This window comes from Centrocercus urophasianus, unplaced genomic scaffold (genome assembly GCF_019232065.1).
Source record: "Centrocercus urophasianus isolate 14NV4802_14NV808 unplaced genomic scaffold, USGS_Curo_1.0 seq_11, whole genome shotgun sequence".
In the NCBI taxonomy this organism is placed as follows: Eukaryota; Metazoa; Chordata; class Aves; order Galliformes; family Phasianidae; genus Centrocercus; species Centrocercus urophasianus.
This window is the reverse complement of record NW_024884253.1, coordinates 88,896,347-88,915,686: the sequence shown is the minus strand read 5'-3', so window position 1 is coordinate 88,915,686 and position 19,340 is coordinate 88,896,347. Positions and strand designations below refer to the sequence as shown.

Genomic DNA, 19,340 nt, shown 5'->3' with positions numbered 1-19,340 from the left:
AGAATCACAAGAATCACAAGAATCACAAGAATCACAAGAATCACAAGGTTGGAAATGACCTATAAGATCATCCAGTCCAACCGTCTCCTCATCACCACTGCCACCACCAGCACTAAACCACATCACACAGCACGTCATCCAGACGCGTCTTGAACACTGCCAGGGACGGTGACTCCACCACCTCCCTGGGCAGCCATTGCAGTGCCTGACTACTCTCTGAGAGAAGAAGTTCTTCCTTATGTCCAACCTGAACCTCCTCTGATACAACTTGCGGCCATTGCCCCGTGTCCTGCCTGGGAGAAGAGGCCAGATCCCTCTTCACCACAGCCTCCCTTCAGGAGGTTGTACAGTGCAGTGAGGTCTCCCCTGAGCCTCCTCTTCTCCAGACTGAACAATCCCAGCTCCCTCAGCCGCTCCTCACAAGGTTTGTGCTCCAGACCCCTCACCAGTTTTGTTGCCCTTCTCCGCACACACTCCAGGATCTCAACATCTTTCCTGTAGAGAGGGGCCCAAAACTGAACACAGTACTCGAGGTGCAGCCTCACCAGTGCTGAGTACAGGGGATGATCACCTCCCTGCTCCTGGTGGCCACACCATTTCTAATGCAGGCCAGGATGCCGTTGGCCCTCTTGGCCACCTGGGCACACTGTCGGCTCATGTTCAGCCGAGCATCAACCAACACTCCAGGTCCTAGCTTCTAGAAGAAGCTAGAGTTGAGAAATGATTTCTTCTATTTGCCCCAGTACATCTCATCTTGGAGAAGGGAAGGCTCCGGGGAGACCTGATGGCATCCTTTCAGTATCTAACGGGGGCTATAAGAAAGAAAGGGACTGACCATTTAGCAGGATCTGAGGTGGCAGGACAATGAGAAATGGTTTCAAACTCGAATGGGGGAGATTTAGATTGGATAGAAGGAACAAGATTTTCACAGTGAGGGTAGTGAAGCACTGAAACAGGTTGCACAGAGAGGTGTAGATGCCTTCTGTTTGGAGACATGGAAGGTCAGGCTGGACCAGGCTCCCATTAGACTCTTCTGTCTCTAGAACTTCTGCTTTGTTTGTCCCAATAAAACTACCCATATGCACAGGGACACACATTTTAGCACAATACAAATGAGACTGCAGTTTTTAGAGCTGTTGGATGAGGTGACCTTTAAACAGAAGGAGTTTGTAACTCTGCTGCAGAGCTCCATTAAGGCTTGGTGCCACAAACTGAACACTCGGAATAATGACACAATGCTAATATCTGCTGCATAATGCAGTGAGCATTCTCTGCCTATGATAGATGGGCAGAATTAAGGAATCCTGTCTGCCAGACATGTTTTTAAATGAGATGACTCTCCAGATCTTACCTTGGATACAACTTTACATTTTCATAATTAATATGCATCTCTATCTGAAGAGGAAGATCCCACTGCCATCCTGTATTGTGTAGTATTTGCTAAGGAACATATACATTTGCAGCTTTCAGGTGTGGTGAAACAGAAATTCTGCAACAACTTGAATTAAAAAAAATTAAAAAGAAATTAAGAACAAAGTATCACTCGTATTTATACTAATTTTCAAACGTCATCCAACTTCATGGCATCTTACGTTCTTCTATTCTGAACTCCTCTTAGACCGATGCCTATACTGACAACACTAACTTTCCTAAAAAAGTTGACTGGATAAAGCCAGAGGTTCTGGGTGGAAGTGTTGATGCTTTCGGTTGCTGGGATGGCAGGAGATGTTTGGACTTTTTCCTCAAACAGGTGCCAAGATAGGCCTTTCGCAGTTTGGGGTTATAGATGCATCCCTCACACTCTTGACCTGAAGAAGAGGATGAAAATGAACTAAAACAGTCCAAGGCTTCCCTGTAATTCCAATTCTCAGCATCCAACTTCCTCCTGCCCTGTCCTGCCATTGCTGCATGCTGCAGAGAAACCCTTTAATTCAAAGACATGCTTTTTCATTTATCTGTGCAATTATTTCAGGCAACTGCTGAGCAATGCTGATAGCATTTTTAAAACCTTGTTTTGTACACATCTCTACTTTGATGGATTTACCTAAGCAAAACAGTGACATTTAGCAGATTTCACAGTGAAGATGATGGCTTTAAAATCAAGTAAAATATTGCACGTAACTGGGATGGTTGTATGTTCAACAGTCACCCTGAATCCTTCAATCATGTCCCCTTCTAAAAACACCAGAACAAACAGGTGCGACAGGTAGGGTAACAGGCTCAATAACTGCGTGTGCAACAGATGAAAACATTTCATTGGCATCTTGGTGGAAAACATTGGTGACCAGAGGTCATCACAACACATACAAAGGTCAACACGTGGTCTGAAACAAAATTTTCAGAGAAATGCTTCAGCATTAGAAATACAAGAAGCTCAGCTCTAACAGGACCACTTGTCCAGAGGTTTTTGACACAACACATTTCCTAGTAAGGAACTTACTATAATAAAAGCAGGTAAGAAAGTAGTATGTTAAGAAAACAATACGGGACAATGGTTGATGCTCAGAGGTTATTTACTCAGGTTTTTTACCTACTAATTGATTTTGCAGATATTCTATTTGTCGAGCAAATGAACAATTCGTGCTCCCCATAAGAAAGCACTCCACTGTTCATAACACCTTTCACTTCTGCCAAATTTCTCACCATTATTCTGCTGCAACTACTCGCAGCTACGCAGAAACGTCAGGAGAAAATAAAGCTGTGGGGTTCATTTTACAGCATCACTGCTGCTGACAGGGTTTTGTTTCTGAGCAGTTATTTTCACGCTGTGAAAGGATATGCTGTTACTCACAAAGCATACTTATTCTGCAAGCACTACAAACAATAAATCCTTCTGCCAGATCACAGAATGGTTTGGTTCGGAAGAGAACTTAAAGACCACCTAGTTCCAACCCCTCTGCCACAGGCAGGGACATCCACTAGGTCAGGTTGCCCAAAGCCCCATCCAGCCTGGTCCTGAACATCTCCAGGGATGCGGCATCCACAACTTCTCTGGGTAACTTGTTCTAGTGCCTCACCACCCTCTGAGGAAATAATCTTTTCCTAATGTTTAACCTAAGTCTACTCTCTTTTAGTTTAAAACCATTGCCCCTTGTTCTACATGCTTCTGTAGTCTCTCCCCGTTCTTCTTACAAGCTCCCTTTAAGTACAGGAAGACCACTATAAGGTCTCCCTGAAGCCTTGCTTTCTTCAGGATGAACAAGCCCAGCTCCCTCAGCCTGTCTTCATAGGAGAGGTGCTCCAGCTCTCTGATCACCTTTGTGGCCATCCTCCGGACCTGTTCCAACATCTCCACATTTTTCTTCTGCTGAGGGCCCCAGACCTGAATGCAGTACCGCAGGTGGGGCATCATGAGGGTGAAGTAGAAGGGAACATCTTGGTATCTCTAGCACACTCCAAGCCTGCAGGGTTTCTTCCTCTATGTTTCTCTTCCCCTATATCATAAATTTCCTTGTCATCAGAAAAACGACCAGGAATTTCAAGCTAGCTCAGTCCATTACCACTTGGTCTTCTCTTTCTGTCAGGAAGGCTCTATGAGTTGCATGTCTCTAGCACTCATGGTTTAAAAATGGAAAATTTGGAGGTAATCAATCCAAAATGCTTTGTTCAGAAGGGGCATTAAAACTCTCACTACAGAACTCATTCAAGGTTGCCAGAAGATACCCTTTTTCACTTGATTTCAACTTCCCAAATTAAACCGCACTGATCAAGGCTTTTTCCAAACACCTCCTGAACACTACAAGGTACAGTACATCAACCACCTTTCTAGAAAATCTACTCTAACATCTGACCACCATCACACCAAATAAATGTTTCCCAATGCCCAGTCTGACTCCCTCCTGGTAAAGCTTTATGCTGTTACCACAAGTCCAGACACCAACGACCAGGCACAGAGCCCAGTACCTCTCTCTGCTTCCCCTCTTGGCCTCCTCAGGACAGGACAGCCCACGTGTCCTCAGCCTCTCCTCACAGGACAAATATCAAATATGGTAGAGAGTGGCTTTGCAACCACATCAGCCAATGCCTTCAGGACTCCAGGATGCATGTTGTCTGACCCCATCGGCTTGTATACATCCAGTCTCATGAGGCAGTCTTGGCCCTGCTCCACTCTTAAAGTGGGAGGGATTTGCTCCCCCAGCCCCTAAGTAGATGTTCAGGGACACGTGAGGCACAGAAAGTCTGACTACCAGAGGCAAAGAACTCACTGAGTGCCTTAACTTCCACACCTGGAGCCAGTTCTCTCTTCTCATTTATCAAAGGGGATACACCCTCCTTTGCCTTTCTCTTCTGAACAATGTACCTTAGAATCCCTTTTTGTTATTTTTTACATCCGTTACCAAATTCAGTTCCATATGCACCTTTGTTTTCCTTATCTCATCTCTACATGTCTTAACAGCATACCTACATTCTTCCCAGGCCACTCATCCCTGCTTCCACTACCTATGCTTTTCCTTCTTATCCCTCTGTTTGATCAGCAAGGGCTTCATCAGTCATGCTGGTTTCTTGCCTTCTCTGCTTGATTTCTTATGCTGGTGGATGGAGAGCTCTTACTCTCTCAGAAAAGAGTCCTCAAAGGGCTGCCAGCTCTGTCCTGCTACTATATCCCTAAGGACAGTTTCTCAGGGATCTCTTCCAACAATTTCTTAAACATCCTGAAGTTCACAGTCCTGGCTCTGCTCTTTGCTAGGCTAATATTCCTCAAGTACATGACGTCATCCAGGACATGGTCACTACAGCCCATGCTGCCACCAGTCTTAACCTCTTTAATGATCCACTTCCATCCCTACCTCACATTCCCAAATGGTTTTATTTCCATACTGAAAGACTGCAACAGCAAAAGCTCCACTACATCCAGCCATTCTAGATGGACAGTGGTGAGAAATGTTACAGTTGCCACAGACATTTCCATTCCAAATTCTCCTGGATACATCATAATTTTTGCTAAGCATCTCATTTTTGGACATTCACTCTTATATCCTCACAAGTGAGTAATGCTTTCAACCAAATCTTGATCATTTTATTTTTTACTAGAACATGAATAAAACACCTTCTATTCTTCTCTTAACTTCATTTCTGCTGCTTTCCTAGTAATAAAAAGGCAAAGCAGATGCTTGCACTGTTTTTACTTCTCAACTGAGCAAATTCATTTTGAAACAGTTTATTTACTGTCTAAGTTATCCTTTAGTACAGCATCATACTTTTTCCTTTTTTACAGATCCTTTCACCACAAACACCTCACAGTATCAACTCATCATGCATCAGTTCCAGCTCCTTGTTATCAGATCCATTTCCTCTTTCACAGAGACATTCATAGTTACATTTATACAGCACAGCACATAAAATACACATACCATTTGGTCACGTGTTGTAAGAAATAGTCCTGTAAGAAATGGTTTTCTATCACAGAACTTCTTTCCAATTATCCCTTGCCATCAAATTTAAGCCACAAAGTCAAAAGCTCTTTACAATTTCTCTGACTGAATATGGAGTATTGAAGCTGGGTTTACTTTTTAATTTACCTAACACTTACCCTCAAAGCTTTTGTGAACTGATCCCCACAGGCCTTAAAATGTGATTTTTGCAACAGACAGAGCTCAGGCCAGTTTTTCAGATGACAAACTTTTCTTTAGCGCTTGTCTCAGAAGTTAGTTTCACCCTGCATTTTCATTTAGTGCACTGTGCACTGATGTCATTTGCTCTTCATCATCACTTACAGCTGCACGCTCTAACACAACAGGATTTGTTGCATTGTTAACACGGAACACATGGGCAACAAATTAAAATTTCCTGACACCTTCAATAAGCAAGGGCTGACAGCTTTTAAATTATCCAAACAGTAACAAAAGTAAATTACATGTAAGGTCAATTTTTCACTGCCTCCTTATCTGTATGCATACAAGCATGCCCACATAGTGCCAACAGCTAATTAGCTATGCAGCTATTGAAATCACAGAATTGTTTAGTTGGAAAGGACCTTCAGAGATCATCGAGTCCAACTCACCAGCAATGAGCAGACACATACATCCAGATCACATTGCTGGGAGCCTGGTCCAGCCTGACCTTCCATGTCTCCAAACAGAAGGCATCTACACCTCTCTGTGCAACCTGTTCCAGTGCTTCACTACCCTCACTGTGAAAATCTTGTTCCTTATATCCAATCTAAATCTCCCCCATTCAAGTTCGAAAACATTTCCCATCGCCCTGTCACCACAGACCCTGCTAAATGGTCTGTCTCCATCTTTCTTATAGCCCCGGTTAGATACTGAAAGACATACATACATCAGGTCTCCCCAGAATCTTCTCTTCTACAAGCTAAAGAGCCTCAGGTCTTTCAGCCCCTCCTCACAGGGGATCACATCTGTGACCCGGTCACAGGGTCCAACAGGTTCATGTTTCTCCTATGCTGAGGACTCCACATCTGGACACAGAGGTGAGGCCTCACCAGCGCAGAGCAGAGAGGCAGGATCACCCTGCTCAACCCCCTGGCCACAGTTCTTTCGAAGCAGCTCAGGACATGGTTGGCACTCTAGGCTGTGATGGCAAGTTGCTGACTCATGTCCAACTTGCCATCTACCAGTACCCTCAAGATCTTTTCAACAGGGCTGCCCTCTGTCTTTTTGTCCCCCTGCTTGTATTGATAGTGGGGTTTGTCACGACTGTGGAGCAAAGGAAGGCAATGGCAGTGGCTTCTACTGGAATGCAAGCACTATGGAGCAAAGGAAGATGACAAGAAGAAAAAATAGCTCACCCTTTCTGATGACTGGTGACAGCTCAAGAAGAGCACTATCTCTATCCAGAGATGCTACTCAGCTACTAACCCTTAAATGCAAGTAAGGAAGGGTGGGCCCAGGGTCACTCAGGTGCAATGCTTGCACTTGAGCTCCCTTGGTTAGCCACACCTTCTCACCTGGTGCTCAACCTTTGGTTCAGACCATGACCTGGCAATTCCCATGCACATGACCCAGGTACAAGACTTTGCACTTGCTTTTCTTGAACTTCATGAAGTTCACCTGGGCTCGTTAGGTCTCTCTGAATAACATCCCATCTCTCAAGCATGTTAACCATACCACACAGCTTGGTGCCATCTGCAAACTTGCTGAGAGTGCACTTGATCTTAATGTTGATGTCACTGATGAAGATATTAAAGAGCAACAGTCCCAGTGCTGACCCTGATGGACACCAATTGTCACTGATCTCCAGCTCCATATGCTCAAATGTACATTTTTCATTCCACAGATGAATGGAAACACCCAAACCAGAAATCCAATACAGACTTGGCTATTCAAACCCAGAGGATATTGCATATTAAATAACAAATGCTAAACTTTAATATGAGTAAGTATTCCTATAGTACCTCTTTCAGCATTTGCAGTTTCTCCATAAAAAGAATCACAACTGTTTCAGCAAAACAAACCCAGTTAGAGGCTATTGTAAAATTCAGAGTGTGCAAAAGCAGATGTGTTCAGACATTATTTCAGTGTCATTCTGTTTTACTAACTTATATTCCTTCTTCCCTTGGAACCTTTACTGTAAATAATCTTATGTTCTAATGAATGCTATTCCAAATCCATCCATTTCTTTCCATTTAATTTTGCAAATTCAATTTGCTCCTTTTTCTCATATAATCTTTTACCTCCTAGGACAAGGTCTAGTATCAGTTTTCCTTTCTTCTCACTACTTTTCTTTCTTCCTGTTTGATATGTAACCCTAGTTTACTAAGTTAATTAACTGCCAGCACTTTTCATCATTTATCTCAATTCATTACACCTGGCACTTCTAAAAAGCTTGGTCTGCTGAAATTCAATACCGGTGTGAGATCATAAGAGGACAGTCTATACTCCTGACAAGAGAGTATGACAAACTTTGAGCACCCATCTCAACTTAGGCTTGACTAGTCTTATTTCAACTGCCATTCAATGCTGAGAAGTATTCCCGAGGCACACTATATGAACAAAAAAAATCCAAACCCAAAAGTATATGCTATCCTTAGCACAAATGTCTTCCTTTCCTTAGTCAATGAATAAACAAGCAAGTTTTTCCTTCTAGACCCTGCTTTTACAGTACACCAATACCCTGACTAAAATCGTACCATCTGACTGTGGTCCCTGAGGCAGATGGATACAAACAGTTTTAGTATCTGTTTCTTGATTTTTTTTTTTTTTGAGCATAGTGAGGACAACAAATTGCATAGTGGATTACCAACTGTAATGGAAAGTCAAAGGAAATTTGAGGAAATACTCTGTACATCTAATTTTTGATCTGTAAATGAGCATTTCTCATTTGAAAATAGAAAGGCCATGTATAAAAGAAACAAACTCTTGGTTGGTTACATTGAGCTATTTTCCTTCCATCTACTCCTTCTGCCTCTACTCAAACCACATTACTCTACTTTATGTCCATGGCATAATTTGCTCAGCTCCATAGCTTCTTCAAGTTGATTCATGGCGCATGAGATAAGGGAAAATTTTCCTTTGAATCTGTCCAACTCATAAGCAGCTCTGAATTAAGTCTTCTACAAAATCAAAGTTAGTCATCTTGCACCCACAGAGAAAACTGACCTGACCTGCTAAATAAGGAGGTGCTGTTTTGCACAGTGCTTTTTCAGAGCTGAAATGCCATGTGCTGTCCTCCAGAAAGGATGTGAGTGAAGGACATCTGTGCACATTAGTCCATTCAGTCTTCCTAAAGATAACGTGTACTTTACAGTTGGTATCCAGTTGCAGTCTAAGGCATCTTCTCCCCCTGCCTCAAGGTGCCAAAGTACGTTTTCAGTATTTTAGGTACCCCTGAAAGAAGCAGATGCATCTTCTCCAAATTACATCAGGTGATGGAACAGACAGAGACTTGTGTGAAGGTCCTCAACAGCCTAAGTCAAAGACACAACCCTCTGTCTACGACCTTCCAACCAATTCCTTATCCACCTCTCAAATCCATCTCCCTCCAATTTAGAGAAAAGGACGTGGTGGGGGACCAGATCAAAGTCCTTGCACAAGTCCAGACAGATGACACTGCTTGCCTTCCCTTTGTCTACTGACATCATCACTCCATCACAGAAGGCCACCAGATTGGTCAGACATGACCTTCCCTGGGTAAAGCCATGCTGGCTGTCTCAGATCACCTGCTCATCTCTCACGTGCCTTAATATGTCTTCCAGAAGGATCTGTTCCATGATCTCCCCAGGCACAGAGATGAAGCTCACCAGCCATACATATGGCTAAACAGCCTGAACACTACCGTTCTGCTCTGAGCTGGGACCATTTTAGATAGAAAATACCAGACTGTGCAGTTTTACACCTTATGGATATGCTTACACGATGCCTATTTTAATGCGCTTGATGGTCATCTGTAATTCCAGCTATAAATGGCTGCAATTTGTACCTCCCCTACTAACTTTCATTAATAATGAAAGGAAATAAGACATAAAAACCTCATAATGCACAATAATGGCTGTCTTGCTCACACAGGCAGCTTGCCCCTACAAAGGCAAACCCAAACACTGCATTTTCATTTACATTCTGAAAATAAACAGTTTGATTTCTTTTACACCTTTCTATCCCATTTAGTAATAATGTTCGCTCTTAAGAATAAAAAGAGTGGCATAATCTAACATACTCCAGTGGATTCTTCAGAGTCATTAAAAATGACAATTAAGAAAACACTGCTCTCCATCAGGACTGCAAATTATTTCTGCGCATTCCTCCGAGATCTGTACACTGTCTCCTCAACAGTTCTGCCTGCAATTGAGGTTGATTGAGCTAGGGTACACAGGGAATATCTAGGTTATTGAGAAGAAAAGTACTATAAAAATTCTTTAAATAGATCATTATGGGCCTCGTATAACTTTTATGACAAAGAACAAGGCAAGAACTGTAGTGTACCAGGCCAACACCCTGCAGAAATCTCTGAAGTAATAGTGGCAAAGAGTCAGAATCATAGAATATCCTACTTTGGAAGAAACCCACAAGGGTCACTGAGTCCAACTCCTGGTTCCACAATGGATCACTCCAAAATACGTCTTTAGAGCAATGACCAAACACTTCTTAAACTCTGGCAGGCCTGGTGCCGTGACCAATCTTCTGGGGAGCCTGTTCCAGTGCCCAGCCACCCTTTGGCAAAGAACCTTCACCCAACAGTCAATGTGACAAGCCGTATGAGGAACAGCTGAGGGACCTGGGATGATTTAGTTTGGAGAAGAGCAGGCTCGGGGGGGAACATACCACTTTCTACAACCACCCAAAGGGAGGCTGTGGTGAGGTGGGGTTGGCCCCTACTCCTGGCTAACTAACAATAGGACAAGAGGGAATGGACTGAAGTTGAACAAAGGGAGATTCAGGTTGGACATCTGGAAAACTTTCTTCTCCAAAAGAGTGGTCAGGCACTGGGATGGGCTGCCCAGGGAGGTGGTGGAGTCACTGTCCCCAGAGGTGTTCAAGGAACATTTGGACGTTGTGCTGAGGGATGTGGTTAAGTAGGAAAATATTGGTGACAGGTGGACAGTTGGACTGGATGATCTTGGAGGTCTTTTCCAACCTCAGTATAACCATTTCCTTTCCTGATGAAGGATTATCATTTTTTTAGGACTCTTTGCTCCTGTTTGAAAGTTCCAGAAAGACAAAAGTCTGGCAAAATCTATCTTGTCTAAGCTACTGCTAGTCTCATGTCACCTCTTTAATTTTTAGGTTGCAGTTGGAAAATCTTCTGAACCAAGAAGGAGACAAGAAAAGTTCAGGGAAATGTTGACTCCACAGGCTTAAGAGAAGAATCAGGCTGCTGTCACTATACACGACCAATTCCCACTTGGCTTTGGGTTTTCAGACTAGAATACATGTATCCAGGAACATAACCTGTTTTCAGGACTTTTTTTTTTTTTTTTAAGTAGCTTCATTCATTCATTTCATGGAAGTATGGGTCTCAGATGCACACACTGGTCTTCTACCACTTTTAGTTGCAGGAAGATACCTTCAATTAGAGAACAAATTTAATTGCAGACAATCTTAAAAGACTATGACCCAACATTTAGAGTTACACTAGGTTGTTGCATAGTGGCTATGTTTGATATAAAACTAAAAAGCTTATTTCTGAGAAGTATGCACATACTTAAAGTCTGAACAGGTGTTACTTGTCAGTCCAATTCACTGCCAGAACCCATAGAGTACCAACACTGCTATTCCAAACAATTCACCATACTTCTTCACATGACAAGCTGTGATGCAGTAATTAGGATATATGAGGTTTGATAAATGCAAGGTATTTAAAAGTTCTGTAAAAACCCACTCTTGAAACCCCTTACTTAAAGGAGTCCATGCTCACTTCAGGATACCTATGTACTCAGTAGGAACATTTAAATGCATCAGGGTAAAGACTGGCAGGATCAGGATCAACTGAATGCAAGTTTTTTTCTCAGACTTTTATTTCAAAGGCAGAAAAGAAATCAAATCAGAACTTCCACCACTGCTTAGACCAAGAATAACATATTATTAATCTATGACTGAAGGTTTTAATTCTATCCTACAGTACAAGTACAAAGAAATACTAGAACAAACATCTAGGACTCAGATGTGCTCTCATTTATACAAAGGTAAATCTGGACAGGAGCCTTTGATTTACATCAGCACAGCCAAGAACAATTCCCCAGGAACTGCTTCCACTGCTGAGCCCTTAACAGCAGTCTCCAGAATAAACTCAAGTCTTTCTGCAGTCAGAGGAAGCCTTCACAGCACGAAGCCTCATAAAACCACAAAGACAGGCTGAACTGAGAATAAGGGATTTTGGGAAATACTAACTGTAATACTGAAATGAGAATACTGCATGAGAATATGGTGATATTACATTAAGAATATACACACAAAAGGGAAGATTATGAATCTACAGTTACCAAATGCTACAACTCTCCAAAATACGGAGGATATGCTGTTTGTTTATACTCTCTGATAAAGTTGTACATACCCCAAAGGACTCAATCTTTTGTTTCAAAGCCAGTAAGTACAAAATGGAGCCTTATACTAGCCTCAAGAACTCTTCTTGAACTTCTTCTTGTCACAAAGAACAATTCAAAAATTCCTTTTACTTCTCTCTTTCATATATAACACTAATCAGCTTCATTTATCCATGTATACTTTCAAAGGTTTTCACAGGTTTTTGAGTCAAGGCTCAGAAAAGTCCTTTTTGAAACCTTTGATGATATAACAGACATCTAACAACATGAAAAATCACAGCTGAAAGGCAGCCCTGAATAAATGACTTTGACAAACATCAGGAAGAAGAAAGGAGCAAGAAAATTATTCTAGGTCCAGAACTTCTGGAAATCAACCATATCTGAATTAGAACTGGTATGCCTGGCACTGCTCCTCCCTTTATGTAGGGTGAAGAACAGAGAAGTCCAGATGTGCTGCTGTGGAACCATGACCTTCCCCTAATCAGCAAACACAAATTGCTCAGCTGAACATAAACGCTGTACATAAAATCAGCTTGGAAGTAAGACTGTGAAAATTAATGTGAGTACTTCCACACTGTGATTAAACATAATAGGGTCAAGATTGTAATGTGTACTTCTGAACATTAAACAACATCACATAAACGATGCCATTCAAGGTAAGTGCATGTATACAGCCATAAAAATCCCAAACAAGTTTCCCATGGCTTCACTGATTTCTTAGGTTTGAAATCTGCTGGAAGGTAAAATCATCCATTATTCTGAACAGCTGGGTAAGGTTAGAACTGGGTTAGCATTACTGTAAATAAATTTAACAGTTCAGCTGATTGACAACGTTGCACAGCCTGAAAGATGGCAAAAGGTCCAGTAACAGTAATGTGTGAAGAAACACAGCGAGCTTCTGCTCTCAAAACACAACTGAAAATGCACTACCAGGAAAAAAGAGAAGAGGAAAGGAAGCACAAAGCATGGAAGTATGGTGTCAATTCTGATGGTGCATCAAAATTTTCATGAACCAAAGTACTTTACAGCCATCATCATAAAGAGTTGTTTATTATGTCAGAATTACAAATTAAACGTCTGAGCATGTGTTCTACACCCTGGGAAACAACTGCTTTTAATGCATTACCTCTTGAACTCAATCACACTATCAAAGAAAGTTTGTGAGAAAAATCATTCTTGAGAGCCACAGAGGAATTTCAATCTAGCAGGTCAGTTAGCACAATCCTAACCTACACAGCCCTTAGCCTTGGAGTAACATTTGGAAAGCTCTGAACTGCAGAGATTGGGCTTCATTCCGACTTTTGTCTAACAGATTTATATAACGACTGCAGAGCCTCCATGGAGGCTCCAGCTTCCTGCCTTTATCGGTTGAAAAAACTGCACTGGAAATCTGAAGGAAAACAACTGTTTCTCCTGCTGTTCACCAGCCACCAGAGGGAATTAGGCAGGATTCTTCAGCCTGAAGTTCAAAGACCCTCCTTCCTATTCCTCAAGCCCAGCCTATCCCCTCCCCTAGTATTTTGACCTTTCCAGTGTTTAGGATGCACTTTCTCTAGCAATTGTTTCTGTCTCATTTCCAAAACTGGACGGCTATCTTTTTAAAAATAAATAACACAACAATTCTTCTAATCTGCTGAAAAACCCGTCAATACGTTCGATGATCAATTTTGAACAGCATGCCAACCTCGGGGCTGACATGCCTTCACATCACCCACGCAAGGAACGTGACCTCAGCTCACGGAAGGGAATCACACATCCTTCCCTTCATTAATTACATCGTTTCTGTGGTTAGACAGGCATGCTCCTGTTGCTGTTTTTGCTGCATAGGGTGTTATATTATTACTCATCGAAGCCAGTCCAGCTGTAAGATTTTCAGTTCAGCTACAAACAAGATTGTTCCAGCTCAAGCCAATGACAGCCCATCATAGCAGTGATGTGAACAGACAGGAGGGCTCACAACCCATGTGCTGATGAGCCATGGTGAGGGAGAGGCAGCGCCAAAGAAGGGGGTGAAAGAGAGAGAGACATCAAGATAACACAGATCCTCGCAAGCTCAAACAATGAGCAGATTTACCCCAGGAGATGACCTGTTTTCAGTCAGATCAGTGGCAACCAGTTTCTTCATTGATTCAAAGCTGGTTTGATGTGCCAAAGATTTAAAGACAGTAACTTAAGTTCAGTTCTAGATGGGAAAAATAAAATAATGTATGGAAATGTAAGATTCAGAATCCTGCTCTGTTCAACGCCCTGGACAAACAGAATCCCAAAGTCTTAGAACTTAGTGAGACTTGAAGATGTTAGGGATATTTCTCAGGGCTAAAGGTTTGCCACAAGAATTATTGGACGAGGCTGTGAGAACCTCCAGAGGATAGTTTAATTCTAAATCTGACTGTTTTACTTTTCCTCTTTTCTTTACCTGTCCTCCTCCTAAATATTCTGAAATTACAGATGTCTTGTAATTCAGATACAGTAAATATGCATTAAATGTGAGGAATTTGCCTTGCAGTCAGCACACAATGCATGCTTTTCTGTATATCTGAGAAGCCTCATTTTCAGCTGTTACCAATAAAGTCTCACTGGAAACACTAATATATATATATTTAAATATATATATGTATATATATTTGTATATACTGAATGGCTCTTCTCAGAAAACTGAATTTACTTACCATTCCAGGGGCCCCAAATCCCTGACGCACCCAGATTTGAGCTCCTACCTGTGCAGGCAGGGATGTGGACACTGGGTTCGAGACCCAGTTCAGATTGAGAAGCGTGCAAGCAGCATAACACAGCTACTCACTCGAGCTCCTGGGCACAAGACAAACCTGAGCACAGACAGCACCAGAACTGGCTGATTTTTCATTTCCTGCCCAGCTGATACCAGTCTATTCATTCTGCTAATGGAGCCATCAATAGAGGGCTCAGGCAAATGGCTCTAACTCAACCCAATACCATTAATCTTTCAAAGAGCTCCCTGTGCAGATCATCTCAGTCCAAACAGTATTTGCTTCTTCAAGAAGTTCAAAGCTCTGAAAAAAGATATAATAATCTCCATAATCACTGGTATGCATGGTTTTTCACCTAGGGTAGTGATGCCGAAAGGATACATTTTTAATGTATTTATTTTTGTTTAATTGTTGTTGCTTTAATATTCCTAGAATCTTCCTTACAATTCTTTTTCCTTTTAAACACTCATGTTCTTTTCCATGTGCCTAATATTGATTTACCCCCTGCCAGCTGTGTAGAACTCCAATTTAACACAACTTAGTTGGAACCTTTGTTATCAACAAACTTGAGTTCTGCCAAGATTGCTCAGAAAATGAAATGCACTGGCTGACCAAGTAAGCACAGAGAACCATTATTTGTGTGGATATCCTGTGAACAAAGCCACTTCGTGTTAATTCTTCTCAATAGCTGGCGCCACATTTAACAGTTTTAATGACCCTTACTACTTTTAATTTAAAAGAGATTGTTTGGCACCTTTTCTAACTCGGAGTAGGAAGATGTTAAAACGACCTGATTCAATTACAGCCATTTAAACTCTCCCTTTTGTTTTCTGCCATTAGGAAAACGTACCACAAATGTCTGTTCCACTTTGAAGTTTCACATTTTATCATCATTACGGTTCTGAAACAGCACATCTGCTGGTATAACCTGAACATTTAACAGAGATGTCAGTTCATGTTAGGAAGCTGTGAGACTATCCTTTTTCTTTCCCCCCCTCTGAGGGTGAAAAAGATGCAGAGACTCTAAATATTTAATAGGAATAATGCTCCAGAAATCACTCTTCAGTGTTTTCACACGCACCTAAGGTTAGTGGAAGCACTGAAAGTCTTTAAACGTAAAGCCCTCATCCTAAAGCACACTGCCTTTTAGCATGACGTTACAAATGAGTTTTGACTTGGTGAGGGCAGCAAGGCAGCATCAAGGAAGCAGAGTGACTCTGGCCCCTCTCTCATGGTGAGTCACAAAGCCGAGCATCAGCCTGTCCTTCTGGGAAGTCAGGTGAAAGCCAGACACAACCATCAGCACTTGTCCTACATTAGCCAGGTCTTCAAACACTTTTTTTTTTTAAATCCTGGTTCTGCTTAACATTCAACCACGCCACACAGAACCTGAATTCACTTCGGTATCTACACCCCACTGAAAAAGGAAAGCAAGGAGCAGGAAAAAGGTCTTCCACACAACAAGACACTAGGCAAACAAATAGAACCAAGAGTATGACTTGTGGCTAAACTGCCTCTTGAAATGGAATACGGGTTCAGCTGTGATGCAGAATAAGAATATAAATTATAACTCACCAGAAAAGAAGGAAAAGCATCTTGAAGTTATCAAGATTATTATGAATACCTAAAGATACCTGACTGATTAAAAAAAGCAATGAAGGTTCATTGAATATAAATGCTTTAACGATCACTGTGATGAAGACATTAATCTGAGTAGGGAAATGTGCAAGTCAAATAACTCAAAATGGATGCCTTAATTAAGCAAATAAGCTACTCAACTCAATGCAGTGTACGTGTTGCATTGAGTCAGAGTCTCTCAGTTTCTTTTCTGTTTTAATTTTTTTGGAGCTTTTCTTAAAAAACAATCTTGATCCTCACCATCTGTATACACCTGACAAAGTTTCTAAACCCCCTAATGAGACTTACCTGTAAGAAAAATTCAATAATTCTGGTCCCAAAATTCAATAATTCTGGTCCCAGAGCACCTACATAGTTCTTAAAATACGATACAGCTTCCTCGACCATTTACAGCTTTAGAAAACATTTGGAGTTTTTACTACTCCTGTTTTCTGTTTCTTCCTTTAATAACACAAATTGAAAATGTATTTTATCCTCTGTTCAGTCTCAAGATGCTTCCCCATCTTTCTGCCCTGCAAAGGCAGGACACAGCAATCACATCCAATTCTTTTGTGCTCCCGATTGCTCAAGATAAGCAAATCATTGCCAGGAGCAAGTTAACAAGGTAACAGCTGTACTCAGACTTCGAAAGACAGCATGGGTGTGCAGGACACTAGGGTAGGTCAGCTACTATACAGGCAGCTCCCACCAGCTATTCTTGCACTAGATTCCAAAGCTAGGCAGATCTTCCGCTACAGAAGTACAACTTTTTTACAGAGGGTTTCCACAGTACATCAAAAGCTGTCCAGCATTTGCTTGACTCACAGTTCCCTTCCAGACAGTACTGCGTTTAGTGCCTGATACAGGACAGATTACTTAGCAGCAACCTCAGACTGTCCTGAAATTATTCTCGGAATCAAACGTGAGAGCAAAGAAAAGGGGAAAAGCATCCAACTGCTATTTCAACCCTTCCTGAATCTTCTTTTAAGAAGAAATGCACCTGTTTTACAAGCAAAGACCTGCTAAAGGAGGAGAAAAAAAACCCACACCCAACCACCATACTGAAAACTGCGCATATTTTAGGGCTTTGAAACTGAAGCCACAGAAACAAATCAGGGCTTTATTAATGGACACAGTGCCGGTAGATGTGGGGCACTGTGGTATTCATACACAGGGCTCTACCACATTTATGTACTGAGCTGAAAGTTTCCTTTGCGTGCCGTTTTAAAACCATTTTATAATTAAGACCTAAGAGATGACAGACATTTATTGACAGCTAACACACCGCTCCCACTATGTAGTATCAGGCACAAGACCAGAGGCACATGGCCAAGTGCTGTTCATCTCCTAACAAATGCAGTAATATCTCAGATCCACACTGCCTGAAAACATCAGGCAATCTTCTTTTAAAGGCAGAAGTCTTGAGATTTCAGAGAAATGGACACACTGATTAAACAGCTAAAAGTGACCCGGAAAAAAAAAAACCACACATGCCAATTTTTAACCTTTCTTCACATAAAGAATGAGGAACAAAAAAGGAATACTATCCCTTCCCCCACCTTACATTTTCCTGTAGCAGTACCAAATCTGATCTTCCATGCTTGGCTAGAAACCTTTCCAGGACCCACAGCAAGTCCGAATGTCTCCTGGCTTACCCATAAGGGAGAGGAAGTGCTGAATGTTCACTCGTAGTTTCCTTCCATACCCTCTACTTATTGCTCTAGGGAAGACTTAAAAAGAGCAAATAAAAGAGGTATGTGATCCTCTGAGCAAAGCTGAGTTCTTTCTCTGAAAGTCATCCTCAAGGAATTCCAGCGTGGTGGATAAGGAGACCTGAAAGAAGCCTCTCCTGCTGAACAACTTCGGCACTGCGGGCTGCACCAAGAATAAGTCCTCAGCTGAAGTCCGCCAATTTTATGGACTCAGCCAACCTTCCTCAGGAATAAAAGATGCGCCATAAAGCTCCTACTTGTAAAAGTAACTCCTAAACTGACGCTGCACAGGAAAGAGCGCTCATCTCTTAGGGAACGGCACTGGGAAAGGTGACCACGGGCATCGGGAGTCTTACAACAATCTCGTTTGGGACAAACCTCAACCCCTGCGTTGAGGGCATGTCATCACGGCTCAGTGCGTTCACAGCCAACGCAGAGCCTCGACCTTGCTTCACAATTTACAATTCATCGTTACTGATAACGTGTCAACACCCAAACTTTTAGTAACACGCCTAACAAACATCACTACAACTGACACGCGCACTCGGAGCTTAAGATCCGAACTGAAATCCGCAATCAATCACACTGGCCGTACGCGGCACTTCGTAGATACGGCAACCCGACCGAATATCGACCAGACCTCGAGAGAGATCCCGGAGCCCGGCCGGAGCTAGCTCAGCTCGAACTCCTGGAGCGTGGCTCGTCTGCGCTCGCATGCCAGAGTACGTTACCCCACGCCAGTGACAGCCCAGGAAACCCCATTTCTAGCACTAAAGATAAACACCCTAAAAGGACGAGGGGAGAAGTGCTCTGCCCGGCAGTCCCCGAGCCCCCCAAATGAGCTCCGTTACCTTCAGCGCTGTGGAGCCGCGCCACTGAGCCGGCAGCGCGAGGGTCCCGGCTTGCGGGGCTCCCGGCTTGCGGGGCTCCCGGCTGCGCCCCGCCGGCCGCCTTTCCGCAAAAGACGCGCAGGACCCGCGCGGTCGGCGGCCCGGCCACCTCAGCTCGTCCCCTCGCACTCACGCCCCCCCCCCGCCGCCGCGAGCCGCAGCCCTCTCTCACCGCGGACGCTGCCTCCCAGTCGCCGGCCGCCCTCCGCTCCATCGCGGCGCCCCTCCGCCCACCGCCAGCCGACCGCGCAGCGCCGCCTGCCGCCGGGGGGCACGCTTGGGGAGGCGGCCATTTCGCGGCGGCGGCGGGGCAGGTGTTGCCGTGCCCGGCCCTTCGCCGGAGCCGTTTTCGTCGGAGGGACGGCGGGACGCCGGTAACCGCCAGGCTGGGAACGGGCCGCCCCAGGGCGTCCCGACGGCGCGGGGCTGTCCCGGCAGGGAGGTGCCCCTGCGGGCGGCA

The 19,340-nt window shown here is 43.2% G+C and overlaps 1 protein-coding gene across 1 annotated transcript in view; it reads right to left on the bottom strand.

The window, feature by feature from the left end:
- Positions 1-19,106, bottom strand: part of KCNG2 (potassium voltage-gated channel modifier subfamily G member 2) — a 55,818-nt gene extending 36,712 nt beyond the window's left edge. The window contains exon 1 of the mRNA XM_042839875.1: positions 19,053-19,106. The gene's annotated coding sequence lies outside the window, so the exon portion shown is untranslated. The remainder of the gene's footprint in view (positions 1-19,052) is intronic.
- Positions 19,107-19,340: the final 234 nt, after the last annotated feature.